The following is a 19,017-nucleotide window of genomic DNA, read 5'->3' on the forward strand; positions in this document are numbered from 1 at the left end:
GTATTTCCTCTCTTACTGTTGACTCCGCCTCAGCTCTTAATACATGCCCTTCTTATTGGCTTTACGGCTCAGGAATCCCTTAACACTCCTATATTGAGTTATGGCATATATTCTTTCCGTCCCTCATTGGCCTGTGAAATCGAGGTATCCTTTTCTTCTCTATAATCCCTAAAAAATCCAGTTACTCTTTCTATATATATATATATTCAACAGAACACAACACAATCCCTCCTCTTTTACTTTTGACCATATTCTATGGCCTGCTTATATCCGTGGCTCAGCTAGAGTCCCTCAGCATCAACTTTCCTGAAATTGACTCGTTTGCCTTCAGTCCGTGGGGCGCGTGCAGGGACCGGACAGGAATTTCATCAAAGGGGGACCTGCAAAACCAGATCTTGATCACGTGATTTGTAATGCTCTGTTCTGCGCAGGAAACTCAGCAATCGTCTGGCTAATGGTAGGGGCCAACGATTGTCTGGGGTCTGGATCTCCGCCTACATCTAGGTCATTAGACCTGAACCATCTGCACTGCTACCAAATGTGCTGTAGCTCCTTGAAGCGTCTTCTTTGTGCTAGATCGGATCAATTATCACAGACCAATTAATCGGATAGACCAAAGGAAGATGTTAATACTGCTTTAATCTCAATGAAAGACAGCAGGGAGAAATATTTCTATCAAATAGATGCTCGATATGTTCACACCTAAGTTTGCTTGCACAGAGTTTATATACTTTTACACATGTCATTTATGACATCATCCTACGCGGCATTTCATAAAAACCTAACGCCAGGAGGGATTGGATTAGGGGAACATGCCTACTTATAGAATCATATAAGTGTTAATATCTCATTGACTGCCCCTTGTCTGTAGGACACGCCGTGAGCTACTTCTACGTATATCACATACTGATTATAGCAGTGAATATGGCAGCAGGCTAATAACTGCAACATTGTATATGAAAGTGCATGGCAGGCCTTTTGATTGGTTGGCAACCTTGGACCTTCGGCTCGTTTAGCAGCACATGAGCAAAGTGAAACCTAGGTGTTCAAGCTGTGTCAACTTGTTCTCTGTTTTCCCAATTAGTCTATCGTATGCCATCGACCTGATCCTTAGCAAAGGTCTATCGTTTGTAGTTGACCTCGTAGTCTGCGCACATGGTCTCTTCATTCGACTCCCTTTGGGCCTTGCACCCATCTCTCGAAACAGCTTCCTTGACTTCAGGCCAGTGCACTCCCTTATTCTGCACACAAAACAGCTTCTTCATTAATTCTTCCATTTGCAATGCTAGGCTTGTTTTTGAGGTAGAGGGGTTGCTTCTTTACCACAGGCCATCATCCATTTTCTTCCAATGGCCTTCCTAAGCGTTTTTATAGATATATATATATATATATATTTTTAGCAAGCTTCCATATGCTTTTTTTACCTTGCATCACAGCTCATTTACAGGTATTGGTCAGCACATTACTCCATGTTCTTTTTTCACAATAACTGCATTTTTTGGTACATGTTTCTCTTAGTGCCTTTTACATCGTCAGTCTTGAGTTTTTTCATTTCATTTCAGCCTAGGCTTATATATCTTCTTCATGACATCATATTTGTGTCATCAGACTTTTATTTAGAGTTCCTCCATCATTCCCACAGCCGCATTCTGGTACTTCGTCAATGGACATCCTTCTTGGTAACTTCCTTCCAATGCCTCAACATGAGGGTATCTTCTGAATGGCTGTCTGAGTGCATATCGTCTTTCATACCATCGACGCCGTATGGACATGTCACATAAACCTGTGCATGAATTCCCAATCGTAGCACTTGGTCTGCTCCTCCAATAGGACGGTGGTGTAGGGGCGAAGACTAGAGAAGAGGCATACACCTGCTGATCTACACTAGACAGGCTGTCAGCAGTGACAACACAAACATCAGTGATGTGTGACTTCTCGTTCACCTGCTCAAAGACCGGATCATGACGACATTAAAGACTTTAAAAAACAAGAGGATTTTGAGGTTCTGGATCTGGCCAATGGCAGACACCAGAGCTTCGAAACAAATTCCAGTATCAATCGAGTTGATTGCCTGATTTTCTTTTCAGGGGCTCAGCTGGCGAGATACAATAAATGCATCCTACACTGAATTGTGGCTCACAAGAGGGAGATATTTCAAGTTTCCACTCCAAAGGAAAGAAACTGGAGAAATCTCCTTCTTCCACCACTTCCAAGCAGAGCCTGCCCAGTGGCGGCACCACCATCTCCACCACCCTTCCTGATACCAGACTCCCACCACAGTTGAAATGAATAGCCTCGACAATGGTGGCTCATTTGTTTAGATTCAGCACAACAGCACATGTTTAAGTCTTTTTTCTTCTACAGAACTTTTCCAAGCTCAGCCAAAAAAGAGAAACTGATTTCAGAATGCTTAGACAAATTTGGATTTAAGACACAGACCAATCAACGGTGGTCTGTATCAAGAAGGGCGTCAGAGGAAATGTTTGATCAGCATCCCATAGACAACGAGCTCTTGACTTTACATGACAAGACTCTGCTTTATTGGTGCAGCAAAATAGATCAGTCGCCAAAACTAAGAAGGTAGGGAACAGAACACTGGGTGTGCCCTCCTGCCCGTGCAAACTCCGAATGTGTTTTTAGTGCAGTAAAACAAGTCTGCAAACCGGAAATGTAGTCTTCCTAATATTGCTGAAGATGAACCAGCAGTTCATACCCCCAGAGATATGGTGTGCCAGGTGAGTGGGAGTTGGGGCAAGGACATATGGGAGAACATGTTTCTGCTGGTGCGAAACACATGTCGACAATGGAGATGGCTGTACAATCATCAAGTAATGCTGTCCGGGCTGCTGCAGGGGTCTGCACCGGAGAGAGCAGGGCACAGCAAAACCAGCATACATTTTAGCACCACTAATATTGATTCAACAGAGATGTGTGAGTTATTCCTGCCACAAAAATAATAATAAGTATTGTTACATATAGATTGTTTGCTCTTTAGGAATGGCTAATTATTTGTATTTAAATACAGAGATTAACCATGACTACACACAAAAAGCACAGCAACAACTGAAGACCAACTACCTGAGGTTGAGCGTATGTTGTCTTTAAACAGGAAGGTCACGCGAGTACTCACTCATATGCGGTAATATGAACAGCTACGTTTTATGTATCGATCCTTTCCCTCTATAACGTTTTTATATATTTTTTAAAGCACACTGCACTGTAGCCCAATCTAAGACTGTCACGTAATGTGCTCAATGACGTTGTGCTGATCTGGAAATGTAACATAAATACTCACCTCAGAAATGAGAAACATCTGCCTTTAAGAGCCCCTGTACATGCGACAATTGTAAATTGTACATCTTAAACTCACACTCCCTCCCTGTACCAGTTTCAATCTTATTGTGGCGTGCTGCCCGCCACATGAAATGGGGAACTTTAATAAGGACTTGCTGCAGACCTTAAAAACCACGTCCGGTCCGAACTGCTCTATCTTGGTGGTGGGCGACCTCAATAGATGGCGTCACAATCCCAGAGACGAAGAGTCGGTGCCCTTGGAAGAAGCTCTCCTTGAAAACAGACTTTAAAATAGAGAACAGTGAACCTACAACAATGTCAGGAAATATCCTTGACTGGGTGATCTCAAGGAATCTGAATGTCGTTATGAAAAACATCTCCCCATGCATCTGGTCCGATCACTGCACAATTGACTTTACCGTACATTTACAAGGAGTCCCAAGAAAAGTACCCAACACTGCCATAGTTGTATACAACCGCAATTTTAAAAAAGTGAAACCCCATCATCTTTGGAATTGTCTCACAGACATTATGTCCTCCACCAACCCCTCAGACTCACCTGAACGATTGGTGGAAACATACAACCACGCTCTGACCAATATACTGGATGAAGTTGCTCCCATGACTAAGACATCTATACGAGAGTGCGCCAACCATAATAAATGGTTTACACCTGACCTCTCAGTCTTAAAGAAACTTAGAAGTGCTGAACAAACGTGGCTAAAACACTACTCGGCCTTTAATAAAAACAACTGGAAGTGCCTCGACGCATCAAATGAATCTAAAATCATAGCTGCCAAGAAGTACTTCTTCAATCCAGAAATCGCTGTGGCAAAAAACAACTCAAAGAAACTCTTCGAGACTCTGAAACGCCTAGAAAAACCGAAAGCTTTAGCACACCCTGTTCATCCAAGAAACCGAGATTGTGACATCATTCAGCAAGCATTTGCTAATAAAGTCGCTATAGATCGTAACAAAATTCAGAAATACTTGGAAAATGGCACAACCAATCAAGACCCACATACGCCTATGTGCAAGCAACATGAAGGCCTACCTCACTTCACGTTCAGACCAATTTGGAGATAGATTCCACTCTGTCCTCCATGCACCCGACCTCTTGCAGAGAAAACATCATCCTGGTAAAATTAATTCTGGACAACAAAGGGATTTTGGCACCTTTTCTCTCTAGACTGGTAAATGCGTCTTTCGACTACAGTGAAGTTCCAGAGACCATTAAAGCTGTTTCTGTTACTCTATTGCTGAAGAAGGCAGACTTGGACCCAAAACATACAAAAAATGTTAGACTAATCACCAACCGCAACTTCCTGCTGCAGGTATTGGACAAAGTGGCCACTAACCAACTTCAAGCTCACTTTGAATCACCCTCTATCTTCCACAGCAAACAATTGGGTTTTAGAGCGGATCATAGTACGTGGGGCTGCACTCGATGACCTGCAGACTAATATGCCTGAGATGGTGGACGAAGGGAAAACCGGCCTCCTGGTCCTTCTCGACGTGTCTGCAGCTTTCGATTTGCTTGATCATGACTGGTTGATGATCCACACCCTCTCAGGCATAGGGAACTGTTCCCTACCAGTCTCTAGTTGGGTTAAATCTTTCCTGGCTGGCAGACTATCATCGGTCTGCTGGGAAGGTGCCTCCTCTATACCTGCCATCCATCTCCTGCGGCATCCCCCAAGGTGCCTGTATTTCACCCACACTTTTTAACCTATACATGAGACCATTCTTCCACCTGTTAGAGACTTAATGGGTCTTTTTTACGAATTACGCTGATGACACCCAGCTGATTCTGGAAAGCACTGGGGATTACACACCGAGACTCTGAACGCCATCTATGGACTCGTTGAACAGTGGATGATGGAAAATTGGCTCTGTTTGATCGGAGTAAAAACTGAACTCCTACTGTTTGGCAGCCATGGGGCTAGGGCTAAGTTGGGGGAAGAATACACGCAATTAAGTGTCAAGCAGTGCCCTATAGCGGTAGCCGAAAATGTTAAGACTCCGGGGGTCTTCCTAAACTCGACACGGGGTTCTGAGACCCAGACTGGTTACATCTACTACCTAAGACTTCTCAGAAACATTAAGCCCTTTATTTCAGAAGACAACTGTGTCTCAATCGGTAGAGCCATCATTCTCTCCCGCCTCGACTACTGTACCTCACTGCTAATAGCGGCCACTAAAAAAAATGTCTACATCGGCTCCAAATTGTCCAAAATTATGCAGTTCATATCATCAAGGGCATCCCCAAAAGGGGATCCCATTTCATCTGGGAGGAAATCGCTACACTGGCTCCCTATTTTGGCACATATTCACTTTAAAGTTGCAACGTTAGTGCACAAGTGTTTATACGGAAAGGCACCAGTGTACCTAAAGAGCTGCATCACTCAACTTCCCACTCGTGCGCTCCGTTCTGCAAATTCGGGAACAATCAACAAAGACAGATTCAAAAGGGTGGGTGGTCTAGGGAAGGCCTTCCCCAATCAAGCTGCACTGATATGGAACGTTCTCTCTAGCACTCTCAGGTTGGACAGCATTGTGAAAACCTTTAGGGCCTTGCTAAAAACTCTTCTCTTGAAGTAAGGTGCTGGTTCATGGTCAGGGATGACGCAGCCTCTTGAATATACTGACATCAATACGTCTTGTTCTTTTTGTTATGTTCTGTTGGGTTTATGTGGTGCCCAGATGCCTGAGGGTTTATGGCACGGTACAAATAAATAAATAAAATGAAAAATAAAATAAGAGCTATAGAATAAGAGACCCAAATATACCACCCCTACTATGCCTGGTAGACCACATGATGTAGGACCCGTGCGTTGTCCCACTGCTCCCCTATGACGTTGACTAATGGCTACAGTAAGCCAAACAACATAACATTGTGCAGTAGCACCTGGAGCGTTCCAAGTGCCGAATGGCATGACCAAATTAATGATCTCAGGCCCAAATAACGAGACAGACTCAAAGAACACAGCAAAATACTACTTTATTATCAGTTCGATATAGTAGGGAACCGTGTCGAACAAACAGGTTGTAGCTCACACACTCTCAATGCATTTCAGTTACACAAAAGGTCTTAACCCTCAGTGTATGTCAGCTATGATGTCACTCTACGTCTCAAACACTAAAAGCCTATCGGCCGGAGGGATTGGTTAAGGGAACATATATACCTATAGTTCATATAAGTGTTAGTAAGATCATTAGCTGCCCCTTATCGAGTAGGCACGCCTTGAACACGTCTGACTACGTAAAATACAGATGATAGCAAAGCTTGTTAGCAGCACATAAGCAACGAAATCCAGGTGCAAGGGAACGTCAGACAACTAGCCTCCTTAGCTAATTAACCTACCATCTGTCATCAGTTAGGCCCTTAGCCATGTCTTCTTTGGAGTTGACTTTGCTGACTGTTCTCTTACTCTGAACTTTAAAGGGAGTGAAGGTGCATTTCTATCTTCGTCTGGAGCTTCATGAATAGGCCTTGTTTTCCAGTCCTGAATCGCATTTGAGGAGACCACGATTTTGTCCATTCGGTCCTTTTATTTGGTGCTATTTAATTCAATTATATTGGGTGCTTTTACTCTTCTTGGCCTCTGGAGACTTGGTTGCTCCGTCTTGCAAATGCTTTCTGCATCTTTGATTGTTCAATACTTGACACTCACAATTCTTCATTCCTTTACTTGATCTAAGAGAAGTATGTCCTGCGTATGAAGCTTATCCTCATTGACTCCTTTTGTGCCTTGCAGATGCTTCTTCCTTCGGGATCCTTGATTCTGAGCCAAACAAATATCCTTTGTTCTTTGCATAAATCTGTATTCCAGTGCCTGTCAGCTCTGCAGCCTTGGTCTTTTTCCCCAAGGCTTCTCGCTTACTATTATATGATATGATATGATATGATAGTTTATTTTATATAGCGCCTATACACAATGTGTTTCAAAGCGCTTCAAGGCAAGGGAAGGGAACAAGGGAAAATACAATGACATTCTTACAGGTCATGAACAGTAAGGATATGAAATTAACTATCATACTCGGCCTGACGACACTTCAGATAGTGCAAGAGCTAAGACATAGATAAGGAAAGGAGGGGGAGAGTGGGAAGGAAATGGAAACAGACAGGCGACTACCGTACTAGGCCTGACGACATTTCTGGTAGAGCCGGAGAAAACAAAAGGTGAGGGAGAGGGGTGCAGAAAGAGAGGGGAGGAACAAAACAAGCGACTACCATACTAGGCCGGACGCCATTTCAGATAGTGCTGGAGGGGTGGTGGGGAGGAAAAAACAGTAAAGGGAGAGTGGAGGAAACAGACGAGGTTGCATCATATTAAGTCCAGGGACAATTCTGAATGGATGCTGACCTCCATTTTCTCACCATGGCTGCTTTACTCGCGTTCTATTTCCTACGTTAGCAAGCTTCTAAATTGTCTTATCAACCTTGCATTTCTGCGTATATACATCCACTGCATCTTTTACTACTTGTCTTCTAAGTGTATATCGTTGTCTTCATATTCGCATATGTGATTACTTCATCACTTTAGTCACATCTTCATCCTCTAGATATCCATACATCAAGTTAGTCTGCCACCGTGTCTTCTCTTCCTCATGACATCACTTTGCACCTGCATGACTTTACTTATAGGTCTTCTATGTCCAGTGGTGTCTGCAGACATTTGTCCACCGCATCAGCTTGAGGATATATTTGAAACTAAGTCTCAGTGCATAACGTCTCTTGTACCTTCATTGTGGTATTGGAATTATTCCAGGTGCCATGCACAGTGTTCTCTTGCTGTTCTTCCAATATGACGGAGGGGAGGGGGTGGGCTCTATAGATGACGTGTACATCTGCCTCACTACAACATGGCAAATGTCTCAATGGGGTGCAAACACATTTTTATTACAATAAATAAATAAATATGTTACCTGACAGCAGTAACAAAAAAAATGTTAAAGCAAAACGGAAAAAAACTGTGTTTCACTGTCCAGTCATATAAAGAAGCAAACAACTATATATACAAAAGGGAAAGCACTGGGTGAGGAGAGTTTTCTTGTGTTTCGGGGGCACAGCAGGGTGCTTCACGAGCAGCACCATTTGTACGGTCTTCTCATGCAGGTCATCAATGTCCTTGTTTTCAGTTGACCAATAGCACCCTTCTGTTTCCCAGCTCGTGGCACACTTTGGACACATGTTGCCTCTTACCGAAGTACATGTAGTACTCCACTTCCATGACAGGGCTTGTGATGCGCCAGGTAAATCATGCTGCCAAAATGGCAGCATTCCCAGTGAGTGCCTCTCTAAACTGAGGGCATCAGGAAATGCACAATGGTTCAGACATATGCCTTTCCACCTGATGGGCAGTGTCCTTCCCCACTGAGCCAGTCTCCCCCTCCAATTCTGTTTTTCACACCTCCTTCATGCTTCTCATTGAATATTCATGGTCTGTTCAAGCGTAGGATCGTATCTATGCCAGGGAGGCTCTGACCAATCACATGCATCCTGCCAACTCACAAGGAGCAGGGACAAAAACATTGATGGGTTCACGCATGCCCTGGAGGCGTGTACCAAATGTTTGGTCTTTCTTTTTGAATCAGTTACCCCGAGTTGGACGGTATACCCTGAAGTGGGTTCCGCGTCTGCTGGGCCTAGAGACCCAAGCCACTTCTCACTGATAATGCCCAGAGCCGAAACATGTCTGGGGATGCTTGTGGTCTCGTGCAGAAGGGATGTGACCTTGCAGTTCGGCTGGACTGTCCCTTTTGGGGTAGGACCACACCTGATTTGCATATGGTCTTTCCCCTTCAGTAATGGCTTGGCAGGTGAAGAACAATGGTCTGGAGGGTTGCCCAGAGCAATGTCAGAGGTTAGGATTAATTCCAAATCTTCAGCCATCATCTCTTATTTTGCAAATGTTTGGTCTCCAAAACATTATTTGGTGAAGTTTCAGGTCTCCTCGAAAACGATGTAGGCTGTGCTGTTGAGTTGCCTCGTGACCGGGCCATATCGAAGTCCCTCGGCACTCAAGGCATGATGAATAGGGTATTTAGCCGAGAAACCCTTCGCGCCCATAAGCTCTATGTAGTTGTCAAACGTGATGCACCGTTGGGCCGACTTTATCTGAGGTACTCCGGGTGCAGCCAAAAAGAACTGTGGAGGTTGCACACATTGCATTGCCAAGAATTGGTGGGAAGAGGCTAAGCAGAGAGTAGGTGCCGGTGATGCCAGAGAGGACCAATGATAGGTGGAGGAACCTGAACGCTTCGGGAGTGTGGGGGTCAAACCCATGCCTTGTTACCACTGTGGAGACTGAGAGACCATTCTAATAGCCTGTATTGATTAACTTAAGAAGTGCCAGATCCCGGACCATCACCTGCTCAGAGTCCCAAACGGTAGGAGCCCTCCTCCGTCACGCGTATTGTGCCTCTGCTCCTCCCCCCTCTGTATCTCAGACTCTCGTATTCTTTCCCACTGGTGTGCAGGAAGCAGGGAAAGCGAACGGAGGCTGGCATCGTACCTGCCTAGTCTCCGGGTTTATCCCAGAACTCTGGGTCTTTTACGTTCTTCTCCGGGTCTATGGGAAAGAGCGTGGAAACTCTGGGATTTCCTGCCCTTCAAGTTACTTTGCCCACACTTCAATGGGATTGGCTACAAACAGAACGATGGTAGCCAAATACATCGAGGTACGGGCAGCTGAGAGTAAATCCCGCTCAGATTGGCGTAATTTCATTTTATGTGTTTTTAATGTGGGTGGACGGGTGGCAGGAGTCTTGGGGGAAAGAGCACGGGGCGTCCAATGACATCATCCTCCAGGTTTTTCTCTAACAAATGTGGGCAGGTATGGCAGGCACGCGTCAGTCCGCGCGCGCGCATTATGATGGACTGAGGATGCTTCAGCGGGCTGCCATCAGTCCACTGATTAGGAGTATAGTGCACTCAACAACAGCAGGGCCCATGGAAGGTTCTGCCCCGCTGGCAAACACATCGCACTTGCGTGTCAGGTCAACCTAACTGCAAATGCCCAGTTGCCCGGCATGCCAGTTCAAGCGGTTTAAATCAGTAACGCAGAAAAGAGCAAACCGCCTCTGCGCTTCCGCCACCGTGGTCCCACGCTGCGCTGGCAGCATGTGATGGCTCACAGAGACACTTCCGGAAGCACAGCACGCCTTTCAATTACAGAAAACATGAACGTCCCTCTCGCATTAAGGCACATGACCACATTTTGTGCAAGTGTGAGATGTGGCCAGCAGGCAGCACCCCCCAGGGATCCACTGGTGGCATACACTGCTCGAGGAGTTCTGCGCAGTAGGCCCGGGGGCCATCCAGTTGTTGACGGAAGTTGTCCCCTCCCCCATAGCATCCACACCAGAAGCTGAGTGTTTGCAGCGCCAGTGCGCCTGCTCCGGAGAAGGCTTCCGTACCTTATCAGAAGAATGCTAATACAGCGCGCGAGGCTACTGCAGGACGGCACCTTGGGAAATTGCGTACAGGCTGAAACGCCGCTAATGTGATATAATGGCTTTCTCAGAAGAAAAAAAAGAAATGTACCATCCCCTCATATTTTATGAAGGGAAAAAAATAACACTTTTCTCATCCCCATTCAGGAGGGAGAGAAGTTGAGCGCCGCCGCCGCCTGCAATTACAGCCACTCTGGGCGCGCGCGCTGTTAGGGACCGGCGAGGGGGGCTCCGTTGACAAAATAATTGCCTCGCAAAAGCCGTTTTGTGTTTTTCGAATGGGTGCCTGCATTATGGACCCGTGTACTGATGGCAACAAAAAATAAGCACGCCCCCACATCGGGCAATTTATATCGCTGGACTATTTCCCGCGGATTTCTGGCGCACACGCGCCTTTAGGCCGCGGATTGGGAAAATCATGGCTAGGGTGGGCCGGGGGCTGGCAGGAGAGAGTGGAAACGCACTCAACATGCCGCGACGTGTTATAAATTCCTATCACAAATGTTCAGCGTGATCACTTCTATTAAAAGTGGTAGTTTTGTTTGTGGTGAATTTTAGCATCAATCTTTTTTTCTATTTATTAACGCCCCCATATACCTTTTCCCTATGCCCTGCCAGTGCTCTTCCTCCACTTTTCTCACCCCCCCCCTTATCTATAAATGTTTCAATGCCGCAGTCAATGTGCCACAAACAAACCCACCAGTTTGAACTTGCTTGCAATGAAATCGCTGCATAGGAGCTATATATCTCATGAAATCGCTGCATAGGAGCTATATATCTCATGAAATCGCTGCCTAGGAGCTATATATCTCATGAAATCGCTGCCTAGGAGCTATATATCTCATGAAATCGCTCCCTAGGAGCTATATATCTCATGAAATCGCTGCCTAGGAGCTATATATCCCTTGACATCGCTGCATAGGAGCTATATATCTCATGAAATCGCTGCCTAGGAGCTATATACCTCTGCACACCTATAGCTACCCCCTATAGAGGACTCTTTCTAGCCTTTTGATACATTATATCTGTTTCATAAATTGAAAATCAAGAGAACATGCGGGCACTGTCTGTCGGATGAAATAATGTACTAATATTATTATAATTATATTAGTTGGGTATTTATCGAGCACAGACCTATTTTAGGGCGCGACGGTGCGACAGCGCACTGTACACATCAATGGGTGAAGCACCTGTTGAGGAAGCAAGTCGCAAGGGATCAATACAAGGGAGCTGGGAGCTAACAGTGGGGTGAGGGAGGATGGGCAACTAGGCAGCAAGCGATCCACAACACAACAATGGGAGGGAGGTTCTATGTCATTTCAACATAAATTTTTTGGGGTTGTTTTTTTAACTAATATGTTTCTATGAAAAAACTCATCAAATTTTTTATTTTTATTTTGGGGGGGTTCCTCCCCAATCCCCCATCCCCTATATTCTGTTCTCTCTTCCCGACCCCCCTACCCATTATATGCACTTTTCCGCCCACCCCTATATTTTTAGATTAGTTTTTTCCTAGAAAATCTTTCAGAAAAAAACCATTGAAAAAAATACTGTCTATGAAAGGACGTTGTACCAGGAGGAGATAGGGGGGAGCCGATCACCCAATCACTTGTTATTTGAGGAGTGGAGGAGGTGTGGCCCTAGGTGTTAAGGAGGAGCCATTATGAGCCAGGAGACTACAAGTACTGCTTCTCCAAATGTTCCTACCAGCCCTGTACTACGGGCTTGTAGCAATATATACGCACTCACTTGTAAGCCCTCAAATAAGTACTTTCACATCCAAATGTTTACATATAAAGTGCACGAGAGCATAAATAACATTCATCATATCATATGTACTCCATATGTGTTTGTAACTATGTTTCTGTATATTCTCTGAAGAAACCTTGCTTAAGAGAGAGTTAAGGTGGTCAGATTTAATGTAGCAAAACCCTTGAAATTCAGCACTCACATTTGAAGTAAGTCCACTTAACTTTGCGCCCCGTGTTGCAGAGCGTAAGGCCACAATTATGACATCACAGATGACATCACTAATTACTGATATTAGAATATTTTTGTTACTCATTTTTGATACATATTTTAATTTATTACACTTAATAACAACATGGCATACATGACATACGCACGTATGTGATTTACGTGTGGAGCATACATTTGTAGTACTTATCAAGTCACAAAATGTACAATAACAATATCTAAAGTTATACAAATGGTGTAAATTTCATATGTAGCACTATACGAAGGGCTTGAACTTCATATATTAGTGAGCAAAGCAAGTGCAATACTTAGTTCTAGTGAAAGTACAGGATCCAGCTAAATCTATTTTAGGCATTTCAAAAATAATATAATAAGTAGATTTAGCAGTAAAACCAAAAAGAAGAATATATAAAATTAGAAACATATTTAATATAATAGTAAGTATTATAAAAATAGTCACTGTTCAAACTTACATTTTCAACTATCCGCAGCGTAATACAATTCCATGAACTTATTTTCTTCTAGATGTCTGGAACTTAGCAAAGGAGAGTTGTAATGTTTCCCAAATGAGTTTTTTCACTGAATTTCAGGGGTTATGTCCTACTATAGTTCCGTTGGAGCACAATAGCCATAGCCTTCCGCCCCAGGCGCTGTACATGTTGCACCAATAGATTCCTTTTGGCCCACTAGTCAAATATTGTTTTTTTTTCACTCTTCTGATTCCTGCAGGATTCCCCTCATAACGGAAATGAAATACACATAGAATGGCAATGAACTAACCATTCCCGCGGGGTTCTCTCAATATTCCCCTGATGAAACAAAAACGCTCGAAAATCAAAAACTCTTCCCTGCACTCACCTCTTTCCATGGTTTCCCCACTCCAGCTTCTTTTTCCCTCCCTGTTCCTCTCCCATTACCCCCTTTCACTCTTTGTTGCGTGTGATGCAATTTCTTTTCCAAGTGCGCTCTGTTGAAGCCGCAGAAATCTTGCGAGATTACCCCGGTATTCCCTGATAATCTGAAAAGGTTCAAACTCTAACTGGCTCCCCAGACATCCCCAAGCTCTCCGATTTCACCTAGAATCTCCTCTTTTCCCCCTCACCATCTCTAGCCTGATGCAATGTACTCCTTTTGGTTCCTCTGAAATGCATTTTGAGCACTTTTCGTTTCGCATTCCACAGGTATTTCTGCGGTAATCGCTTGCATCTAGCAAAATAAAGATGGCGGCTTTTTCGTTTCTAGAAAACATCTCTGCTGCAAAGCACCATGGGAGATATAACAATTTTTTTGGGAGCAGGGGGCACCCCCTTCCACATTGAATATTGTAAAAACTGCTGAACGGAATAACCCCAAACCTGTCCGGAAATTAAGCGAACGCGTTTTGCCCAAGTTGTATCTTATTTGGCCCAAATCCGCCAGGCACTTTTTGCGCTTCGGCTTCACCAAATTTGGACTTTTCCTCTATGGCAAAGTGTATGGGAGGAGGCCAAAATAGTGTTTTTTTGTTTTCTTAATGTTTTAATTTTTTAACAAATCTTTCCCAAAATTTCTAGTCTGGGGGAGAGAAGGGCCCGTGACAAAATGTTAGTTTAAAAAATATCAGCCATATCCGTCTTGTAAGTCAAAATTTATTAGCAATTTTGTAAAATACTGTGTAGTGTGACGCAATTTTATTGTTTAGATAAATGCTAGTTGCTGATGAGATTTATCCTTCCTGCTTACAAAATTGAATGCGAATTGTGTGATAGTTTAATGTGTAGGGAGAGACTTCGCTATATTTGAAGGCAAATCTCTGCATGCAAATGAAATAGTAATAATGTTCATGCAGACGAAATGGAGCTAGACATTATCCCTTTATTTTTAAAAGGTGCAGCTTGAATGCTGCATTGTTTTATTTAGTGTATTCACAGTTGAACCTACCTGAACTACACTTCCCATAAGCATTGTAGTTCTCTGCAGTATTTCCCACCCAACGACTGCGACAGCACGACTAGGTCAAGCCGGTCTGTGGCGGTCCGTGGAGTACACAGACTGTTTTTCTAATTAGATATTTTGTTTAAATATTCATGTGAGTACTGGTGTGTTACTTCTATTGTCTCACAGTTGCTCTGTAACTATATGTAGTCGGGTGTATCATATATACTAATATGCTTCACTCTTATACCAGAGACATGCTTTTATCGCTTAAGGAGACCGTCTATGGCACCCTGTTGTTGCGTACCCTAAATGAAATAAAAGACACCGATATTATGCTGCAGAAACCAGCTTTCAAACCTGATGCCGTGTTTATGATTTACAAACTAGCGCTTATTAATGGCAGATCAGCAATTAAAAGTGTGTTTCTCAATAAACAAACATATAGACCATAACATTGTTATATGTATGGTTACCGAGACTTGATTTACCCCCTCATGTTTGTCTCATCTCCGCTTTTTGGTTCCAGATAATTATCTTATAAAATGGGTGAATAGAGATGTACAACGTGGAGGGTGAAGTTGCCATTATCTTTAAAGACACTATAGAAATTCAAAATGTTTGCACTCTAATCTGTGATAATGTTTCCCAGTTTCTGGCATGCTCCTACTGGTATTACCCAAATTGTCCGAACACAATTGTTCGAATCAACAATTTACCTAATTTTAAGGGTCCGAATTGACCTTTTCACAATATATTGGTTTGGTGATAAAGAAGGGGTTTTGGTGGGGTTTTTTGCATTGGCTGGGTGTTGGGGGGGGGGGGGGGGTTTCCCCCGCATATATGTAACAATTGACCATCACAATTCAGTCAATTGTGAAAAGGTCAATTGTCATTCGAGCAATTGTGACTCGAACAATTCCTATACAACCCTCCTACCAGATCACTCCCAATGATGCTATCAAAATAACCATGTGTTACAGACCTCCAGGATCGGTCCCTACATTCCTTGCTAATAGGGATACTTTTTTAGGGGTAGAAGCTATCCAAGATTTCCATACTGGGAGATTTAAATATCTGGTGCAATGTGCCTGATAATAATGACTGCAAACACTTAACTGACATATTGGACTCTCAAAATCTTCACATTCTTTCTATTCTTCCCACTCATTTAAGGTGACACTGCTTAGATCCAATATTATCACAAGGGATTATATTACAAGAACCAGATGTGGAACCTATGAGTTGGTCTGACCATTTTATTGTCCAGTTCACCTAGAACCGAGAAGTGAATACCGCTGGAAGTAATATACCACCTATCATAGAATCCCGTCACCGTAAGAAGGATTTGGATTGTATTTTCGACAATGATCTTCTGATGGGTATTCCCCAGTATATTTGAAGGTGGGGATGGATACCTATACGAAGCTAATGCGACCACTCGAAGTAAACCATGACGCTATTGCACCAGTTAAAGCCTAAAAACTGACATCGAAGATTAGGAATCAGTGGTTTGATGGAAAAGTTAAGTCATCAAGCAGCATATAGGAAAGCAGAAAAAAGTAGCTTATAACCAGAACCACTGTAGCTCATGCAATAGCCAAGCAGGCTTTAAAAATCTATAAAATTGAAATTGTGCAGGCAAAAGCACAAAGCCTGCAAATACAAATAAACCTAGCAGCCAATAAACCCAAGGAGCTTTTTTCAGCTATTAGATCAATTTCTAATCCTAGCTGTATAAACCTCAGAATGGTTCCATCTCCGAAGATGGCAAATGATTTTAATACTTTCTTCCTTGACAAAATGAACCAGATTAGAACTGGCACTGGTGTGCATTCAAATATGACTGTGTCATCAAATAAACTAGAATCAAGGGTTGAAAAAGAGACCTACCCAGTGGAGTTTAACTTTACCTTGGTTGGTAAAGAAACTATTGAAAAACTATTGCTACACCTTAAACCAACCAATTTTGTCTATGATCCAATTCCAGCATATCTAGTAAAACAACATGCCCCGGCTCTGAGTGAACCTATTCATGCATTTATAAATGCCTCATTGGATCAGGGCTTTGTACCTGAGGAGCTAAAAAAATCCTATTTAACACCGCTACTAAAAAAACAACCCTGGATCCTAAGATCCTATCTAATTATTGCCCCATTGCAGGATTATTATGGCCAACAGAAATCCTTGAAAAAGTGGTAACCTTTCAGCTTCAGGATTATTTGGAAGCCAATAATATCCTAGATGTCCACCAGTCCGGCTTTGGGCTGGGACACGGGACAGAGACTGCCTTGGTAAAAGTCTGGGATGATTTACTTGGAAATGCGGACAAGGGGGATAACAACATGCTGGTCATGCTAGACCTGCCTGCGGCTTTTGATAGTGTGGACTATGACATACTTTCTACTAGGTTAACATATTTTGCACATGTATCTGAAAAAGCACTGAAGTGGTTTACTTCTTTTCTTACTAATCGATTTCAACAGGTTAAGACTTGCCAGTATGGATCTCAAAAGCTGGCGGTACCTTGTGGTGCACCAAAGGGCTCATCTCTGTCACCTGTCTTGTTCTTCCACTGCTAAAAATCTTTTCAGAAGATTGATCTTCAGTACCACTCTTGTGCAGACGATACACAGATTTATGTGAGCTTGAAAGGACCATTGGCGGCAACAGAGCGCATCGTACAGTGCGCCGAAAGAATCCGTCCTTGGATGGTTGAAAATCAACTTCAGCTGAATCCCAGTAAGACGGAAATCATCATTTGTGGATCAAAAAACAAAATGGGGAACATTTTCCCCATACTACCATGTCCAACTCTTTTTGGAATCGCTTCCAAATTTACTGACTCTGTGGAAAACCTAAATTGTATCTGGCAATCCAATCTGGATAGCAATTTACAGGTAGACCAGATTATTAAGTCTGTATATTATCCACTTTTGAAACCAATTCTTCCTCTGGTGGCTGAACATGAAAGGGCAGTGGTGGTAGGCACCCTTGTTAATGCTAGGCTGTACTACTGCAATGCGTTCATAGTAGGCAGTCCAAAATACCAGCTAAAGTGCCTTGCAATAACCCAAAAATCAGCTGTACGCAGGATCTTCTCCCTGCCCTGGAAATCATCAGTCTCTGACTTCCGCAGAAAACCTCATTGGGTACCGGTTGAGCGGCAAATTCAATTCAAACTTGTGTTCAGATGCATTCATGAAGTGGCACCGGTTTATTTGTCATCCAAAATTAAGATCTATAAACCCGCATGGTGTTTGCGATCTTCAGATCAGGGCTTATTGATGATTCCCTCATCTAAAACTATCTGGGGTGATAGACGTTTTTCGGTGACCGGCTCTGGGGCCTGGAACTCACTTCCTCCATATTTTCGGCAGATTCAGTATATGGTCATTTTCAGGAAGAAATTGAAGACTTATCTGTTCATATACATTTGTAGGATCTCACTCCCTAGGTATGCTATTCTGACTTGTTCTGTGCCTAGATGCAGCTTGCTGCTTGGTTCCTATGGATAGGCGCTATATAAATCTTTAACCTAACAACCCTAGTAATAGCATTTTTGGATTTCCAATGGATCAAGGCACTCACCTTAAATATATGGCAGAATCTATCTATATATCTATATGTCTGTAGATCAAAAGATCATCAGTGTATTTATCTATGTCTTGTAGTTGCAGAAGTGCCACTACTTATTTATTCCAAGATGCAATTTTTTACATTATGGTGCGATAATCACTAGCTATAACTAAACTTTAACACTCCCTTTTGCCAGTTCGGCACAACTACATACACAGGAGGCCCTGTGATATGTTCATGTTTGTATGCTCAAACATGAGCAAGTAAATGGCTGCTTTCCCTCACATGTCCATACTCTCATCCCCGGCGGTATGTTAGGGATTCACATGAACATGCCACCAGAGAGCGCATCATTCTGATACCGGAGCAATGGAATAAGAACCATGGATTATGCATGCATTGCCTGTGCCGGGGGAACCTGGTTCCATCCCTGGGAATAAACAGGGAGTAGGCATGTTTGGCATGATGGCTGCCATTGCAGATCTCCCCGGTGTGCGTATCACAGTTTCCCCCATGCACGCAGCGAATCCCCGATCCAACTCTGTATTCTGCAGAGATGGATCTGAATAGTGGGTAAGAAGTGAGGTGCGCTGTCGCGCCTTATGCGCAATGACCATTGGAAAGAACGGAAAACCGTGCATGCATGCAATATACACACACACATGATAGAGTCGGCAGCGAGAGAGTGCATAGTTAGGATTGAGATGCAAGGAAACCAATCTTTAAGTGCAAAAAACATTGGTCCACAAACAGAAGCTCTCCAGATGTGTTGGGCTTCACCACCGATCATACCTC

Source organism: Ambystoma mexicanum, chromosome 14 (assembly GCF_040938575.1).
Source record: "Ambystoma mexicanum isolate Mex_15411 chromosome 14, UKY_AmexF1_1, whole genome shotgun sequence".
Classification (NCBI taxonomy): Eukaryota; Metazoa; Chordata; class Amphibia; order Caudata; family Ambystomatidae; genus Ambystoma; species Ambystoma mexicanum.